General features: G+C 40.4%; 1 non-coding gene across 1 annotated transcript in view; it reads left to right on the top strand.

Moving 5' to 3' along the window:
• Positions 1 to 5,695: 5,695 nt before the first annotated feature.
• LOC101314769 overlaps positions 5,696 to 7,238 on the top strand; it is a 2,632-nt gene continuing 1,089 nt past the window's right edge. The window contains exon 1 of the transcript XR_184964.1: positions 5,696 to 6,188. This is a non-coding gene — a transcript (uncharacterized LOC101314769). The remainder of the gene's footprint in view (positions 6,189 to 7,238) is intronic.

Genomic DNA, 7,238 nt, shown 5'->3' with positions numbered 1-7,238 from the left:
GATGCGTCTTATTGTACTTAGATGGGAACTCCATCTCTTAACACATATTTGTCATCTTGCTTTAGACAAAACAACGGATCTCTTTTTAGAGCAAAGACCTTGACTAATCATAGGAGTATATGTAGGCCTCACTAGTTATAGAGCGCCTAAGCCGATTGATGGAAAATCATCATCAATACAGTCATCGAGTGCCTTATCGAGACCATGTCTTCCCAAGATCTTTTTCTTTGGATGTTGATACATATTGGCATCTCTTGATCCATCAAGAGTCCATGTAAATCCAGAATGAACACGCAAAGGCATAATTCACCATATCCTTTCCAAATCAAGTAGAATCCATGTGCGTTTCAATAGCTTTAGCAAACGCGTGCTACTGTGGTCTGGAGCCACTTGATTCGGATGAATGAAGTCCGTTTAAGACCTTTATGTATATCTCTGATCCCGTAGAGATGTTATTATGACCACATTCATAGGCTGCTTGTTCAGTTATTCGGAAACTACCAAACTGACAAAGTAGTGGAGTTCAATGACATCCATTACGAGAGCATATCTCATCGTAGTCGATCCCAGTGCGTGTTAGTGAAAGACCTTGCGCCATAAGGTGAGTCTAAGCTCTTACTCTCACTACGCTATCTAACAAAGGCATAGTTGATAGGGTTTAGCTTGCGGTGTCGGCATCACCTGCCCAAGGACCTATCTCTTTGTTAATGCTGGATCGCATCTTTCCATTAGGCCAATCAACTAAGTTGATATCCATCAACGAAGGGTGGTTCGATAGTAGACTCATTATCTCACGTCCTCATGTACACTAGTGTAATACTTGTAGAGATCTCTATATGGATTGGATTTGACATTGAGGCGTCCCTCAACGATAATCACAATTCAGACTTCATGAGACGGATTTGAGTATCACTGATCAATAGATCAGGTTGTGCCAAGCTCGCTTTCTTTCTAGTGCAAGACAATATCGAACCTAAGGGCCTCCCTCCTTTTAGGGAGCCACACGGTCTTGTGACACCAATTTTGCCACTATATGGCGTCACCATATCACCATCCATGGTGATGGCGTCAAGACTAACACTTTTTGGTCGCGCCATGTCCTTTTGTAGGACATCAATCCTTGCAGACATATTTGCAGCATGTGATCTCGTCACTTTTACACTATAAGCATTTCGGATCAAGATGAGACTTAGTGGGGACAAACCATGACAATTCACGTCGTTCCACTTGAACACTTGTGTTCTTATCTCCTCCTAACGGCGGGAATATTGTCTCATCAAAGTGACAATCCGCAATTTAGCGGTGAATGAGTTCGCCTGACAAGGTTCCTACATATGCGGATTATAGGTGGAAGTTCATATCCAACCTAAACTTATTCATCTCAAATGACCCATCATTGTACACAGTGGCAATGTGATTTGGCACCTAGAAATAACATCTAGCTGAGCTCAAGGATTGGAGATCCGTTTCAATCCTGCCGAGCTCAAGGATTGCAATTTCGTGTCAATCCTGGTACACAGTCACGAGCTGTAGTACAACAAAATTCAATGATAGTGGGTTGTAGATGAATAGTAAAGCTGCATGCAAATATTGCATAGCCCCAAGACGCAATAGAAAGAGTGGTGCGCATCAATAATGTTCGAGCGACAAGCTAAAGTTGCTTGGTCGTAGCCTCGGTGAGACCGTATTGCGTGTGAACATGGGGTACAGGACACTTCAACTTACATCCCAATGAACTTCTTTAAAGAATGGGTAGTGAGCCCGTAGAAGTATAAGCAGTATAAGCAGTATAAGCAGTAGATAATAGTGTAACACGTCACCAGTGTGTTAACAAGTCAACCAACACCATAAACATAAAAAGGTGTCCGCAAGTTGGTTGTATTTATCTACATAGTTTGATATAAGAATAGAATGTTCACTTTTGTGTTATTTAGCATAGGAGGGTCTCACTCCTTATTTAGCTAAAGAATAGGCTTTCAAAACGAGCAATGAGCATTGCAGGGGGCCAATGCGATATCGAGGAAAGGCCGGTGCACCTCAATTGCTTGAGGAATTGACCGGACGACCTCCAGGAAGTTGGAGTCGTGTTCGGGTGACGTCAATGTTCCCCGGGTCACCACCATGCTTCATGGTGTTGCTAGATCTCAAATGTCTTCGTTTTGAGCGGAAGAATGGATGTCCATGTGAATTTCTCAAAATTTGGACTATTATATCTCTTCCAGGTTGACCAATTTGGTCAAACCAAAGCCTATATGAGTCGGTGTCCCAAATATCATGTTTGGCGACAACATGGGATTCGATATTCGAATTGTAGTGACATACAGTTCACTAGATTGACTCATGAATTTCTCCAAGATGCGCTTCAATTCGCATTCATGAGGAGATATACACAAAAGAATTCTTGTTCATTCTCACAATGTGTTTTCAAATGAAAACCATTAGCATGAATGTTTTTAAAGCTCAACATGGTTCCTTAGAATGTTGTAGATAGTTCCACTATCTGCGAAGCACTCAATGTCTCTATGAGACATAACTACAAGGAGTAGACAGGCGAGTAAACAGTTCTACTTGAATCATTTAGAAGGATTGAAAGAAGCTACGAAAAGCTGCAATCTCGAGAGTGCATAAAAATTTCCTCGCAGAATGACCTTTGCGCACTAAAACAGCCATAACTTCTTCGTTAAAATAGATATGGACAAACCGTGAAAAGTTCTGAAAACTAGACTCATAGAGCTTTCCAATGATATAAAGCTCACTATCTGGTTCGTCCGGAGCTGTTCACAAAGCTCAAACGAAGTTGACTGTCCAGAAGGGACAGATTGCTGTTTTTCGCAGATTTGGCATGTGCGAAGCTGTGAAGCTTGCAAGTGGCGTGTAGGCTTTTGCCTTAGCCAAAAGTGACGTGTGTATGATCAAAACCAAGTCCTTTCGATCGTTCTAAGGTCGTAAACTTCATGACTAGTTAGCAAAAGCTCCCTGACATAAACATAACCTAACTCAGAGGACCTAGAGGATCCGATCATAATGATAATTTTCCAGCTTTGATAAGTCTTCAACATCTTTTGCAAGACGGCAATTGGTTTAATAGCGTAGGGGGATCCAAAATCAAAAGCTTTCGGTAACTCCAAGTCAGTATGACCAGGCATGCCCGTGGAGGGTCGGTAGTGCGAGGCACACTTAAAACCACTATCTCCTTAATTTCGGACAATTCTAAGACATCACACTGAGCTTGGATGAGCCTAGTTGAACAATTGATGATGAAAAATCCGCTATAGGGTAGAAGACTTAACCGGAAACACGTGGGCGATCCTCCTTGAGGATGTAGTGTCATGAGTCACCTTCAAAGGAAAGAACCAAAATCGGCACAATATGCCATGTTTCTAAGGACGATGTAAGTGTACATCTTGATTGTAAATCAATATGAACCATAAGAGGAGAATAGTTTTACTTTGAAAAAATTCTCAAGGCATTCATTATTGCTAATGTGAGTACATCGAGGTCTCAAATAGACAAAGGACGTCGATACAACGCCTTAGTACATAAAGCTTGGAACGAAAATCAATGTCTAGCCTATGACGTCAAAGTCATGGGTAGCTAGAGCAGGATCTGAATCTTTGATATTGGCGATCATGAGGATGACGTTCTCGTCCTCATATTGATTTTCCATACCTTTTTGTATGCATTCACAATTTAAAGGAGTTTGACAATCTTGAACCAGTGATCCGAAGATCCACAACGGTTGCATTAATGTCATGAGCTGACGTGAGTAGTTTTGACAAAATGGTGTCTAGACCGGGAGATTCGCTATTAGAGCCGGCAACACCTCCCCCTCTTTTCTAAACATCGGCACGACGTTTTCTGCCGTTGCCATGATCCATATTGTTGTCCCCACATTAGGGGATAATCCCAAATAAGTTTATCACATTAGCGTATATACAATTCCTGTTTGTATGTTCAAAATCAAGTCTCGTTGGTAATTCCACACCAACTTGGAGGACCTAGAGAACTTGATGATGATCGAATCCGCTAAAAATTATGGATCATGATGCCACAAAAGATCATCGACAATATGTAGTCAATTAAGGTGGTAAGCAATCCACTTGACTAATAACTCAACAAGTAGAGTTATATGAACGTTTCGAGAAACGCTCCATGAGTGCATTCCACAGTACTTTATGGTCATTACTTTTTGCACAGATTGCCATTGAAGGCTTTTGTCGATGTGGCGCGTCAAAGACTTTGAGCGCATGAGATGTGAAATCTCGGTATCTAGGCTTGTTAGCCTGGGAGTCAAAACATGTGGTTTAATCCTTTCTAATGAAAGGTTCCACAGATACCAAGCGAAGATCCGCCTTAGGCATCTAGTACGTCAAAACTCAAAGGAGCAGAATGTTACATTGCTCTTGCATACATAACCAAGCTGTTATGAGACTCGATAGAGGTCACAAACGATGCTTTTAATGGTTTGTCCTTCGGATTGATCATACACAATCCGAAAAAGCCGCGAATTGATCAAACACAATTCGGAAAAAGGCCTCGGATTGATCAAACACAATCCGGTGAAAGGTCGGGGTTGATCAAACACAACCCGGATAAAGAAACAAGAGTGATCAAACACACTCTTGACCCGCGAATAAAATTCCGGGATTTGGGTACCTGCACGCACAAAATCCCAAACATAGAATGGAGATGGAGAAGGGAGGAAAGGATTTTATCCTCCCCGGGTTATTGAACTTGGAAAAGTTTAAGGTTTCAAAAAAACATACATTTCTAAAGGCTGCCGAGAGGAAAAATAACGTTTCGCCTACTTATACTTCGAATTTGGGGCTGAAAATTTGATAGGAGGAGCAGCTCTGGATGGGGAAGCTGCTGTCAAAATTTCAGGTTGATCGGAGCAAGGGAAGGTGGTGAACCGGTGGTTGGTAGCGGCGGTGGTCTGGAATCTTCCGGCGGCCGGTTCGGAGACTTTCTGGCCGGTTCTCAGGGTGAGACCGGCGGCGTTGGATCCGGGGCGGAGAGAGCTTTCTGGGGATATAAAATTCCGGCGGAGGGCAGTCGGAATTTTGGTCAGAAATCGAGAAAAACAAGGCTGCCCGATTTTAGGGTTTTGGTTTTTAGGGTTTAGAAAAAAAATGGTGGGCTATTGGCTCTAGGGTTAAAACAAAGTGTATGATAACGTGATGAAGGATAAAGTGTAGAGACAAAGAGATAGCAAGAGAATCATCATCTTATTCATTGATAGGAGCCCTTTATATAGGGAATTACACAATACCAATATGGTAAGGATATGAATACATAGATCTAGTCTAACTACATATCCTATTGGCATATGACCAAAGCACACATAGAGAATATCCTAGAACAGTCAGTTGATATTTCCCTCTAACATTCCTCAAATTCAACCCTAAATTTGTAGAGGGAGGACACGAAATTTATTGGAAGGAATGTCAAAATCTAAAATTTCGAGCATCAGACTATATTTATAGTTTTTACGTTGTGTGATTACCTATTAAAATGAATGTCAATTAATCGGCGGTTGTTCGAAATTACACCCAAACCTTCCCACTTGCATTTCAGCCGAAAATTAAACTCCCCCAAACTGACAGAAAAAAAAAGGGTATCTTCTCGATAGCTCTCGACACATTCATACAACCAAGATGAAAAACACACTCACAGCTCTCGACAACTCTCAACCTAAAAAACACATTCCCCTCGTCTCTCTCTCTCTCTCTCTCAACCCAAGTCTCTCTCAGCCTGGTCCATCTCGTTGGAGATGACGACGAAGCTGTTGCCGAGCCCTAGCTCTAGCCTCTCTCATAAATCGATTTCGATGAACATGAATATGAATTTAAGTTTCGATTTCAATTCAGGTGACTTGGAGAGAGCAGCGGTAGAGATTTGTAGACTCAAATTTGGATTTCAATTCATTTGTAGACTCAGGTTTGGATTTCAAATCGATTTCAATTTAGATTTGGTATGCATTCTCTCTATCTCTCTCGCTCTGTCTTCTTCTCTTTACTGATATTTTGATTGGAGATTTGGATTTGTGAAGCCAACAAATGCTCGAGGCCATGGAGAAGCTCAAGCTCATGAGCTAGGAATTTGATGAACTTTGTCGTCGTCCTCTTCCTCAAATTTTGATTGGTTATATAGCGTTCAGGCGGTGCTCAAGCGCCATCGCCCTCTAGGTTCATGTCTCTCAATCTCTTGATGTGTACCCAGTAAATTAGGGTTCTACTAAATATAAATTGAATTTTGGGTCAATTGGTGATTCGATTTTAGGGCTTTTCTGGTTATCACTGTGTTTTGTAGTAGTATGTGATTCGTAATTGTAGATCAGTGTTTTTTCTTAGTTTTCAAGGAATAGAAAAACTGTTCGAGCTCTTTGATTTTGAATACTCTAAAAGGAAGTTTATAGTGAAGAAAGAAAAATGACTCTGTCTGATAGGAATACAACAAAAATGTTATTAAAAACTTTATCCTAAATTTGTTTGTAGAGGGATGGTGCTATCACGTACTTGAGCTGTCTTTGGTCTTGTCTGTGAAAGAGTCTGAAATATTATAGCAAGTATTGATCGAGGTGCTTGTTTAACTTCTCTAAATTTCTTGGATTTGTTTTTTGTTAGTCTCCAAGATCTATTATGAAGCACCATATTCATCTTGTTCTCAAGCACAGGTAAAAATTGCAACTTATTATAAATCGGGTACGAGTTATTGTTCCATTGGTTTATCTCATCATAGGAAACCTAATTAATGAGCACCAGTGCTTTATGAGCATAAGTAGGTGTATATGTTGCGTGCTGTTATTCTAGTGTTGGATTTTGTATTTAGTTTCATAAAATTTCTGACATCAAGACTATGTAAATTACCTATGCAAATACGTACTATGGCTTGATTAATCCTATAATATGCATCTCCCTTGTCCAAAATAGAAGCTGGCAGCTAAGATGAAAACAAAGGATAACACAGAGGTATTTGGTGAGCCAATTAGGTTTCTATTGTGTTACTGATTAGTATTGGGAATTCAGAATTACCGAGTAGTTTGATTTTTCTTTACTTTAAATGCATTGATCTCGGCCAGTTCTTATGCAACCGTAAAATTTAAAATAGAGTTGGAGAAGAACTGGTTGGAATTTTCTTATGAATTCCGAATGTGTTCTCTAAAATGTGCTGGATATGTAATTGTCTATATATATATATATATATATATATATATATATATATATACGTACGTACCG

The sequence above is a fragment of the Fragaria vesca genome, linkage group LG6 (genome assembly GCF_000184155.1).
Source record: "Fragaria vesca subsp. vesca linkage group LG6, FraVesHawaii_1.0, whole genome shotgun sequence".
In the NCBI taxonomy this organism is placed as follows: Eukaryota; Viridiplantae; Streptophyta; class Magnoliopsida; order Rosales; family Rosaceae; genus Fragaria; species Fragaria vesca.
Note: the sequence above shows the minus strand (reverse complement) of the source record. Positions and strands in the feature narration are given on the sequence as shown.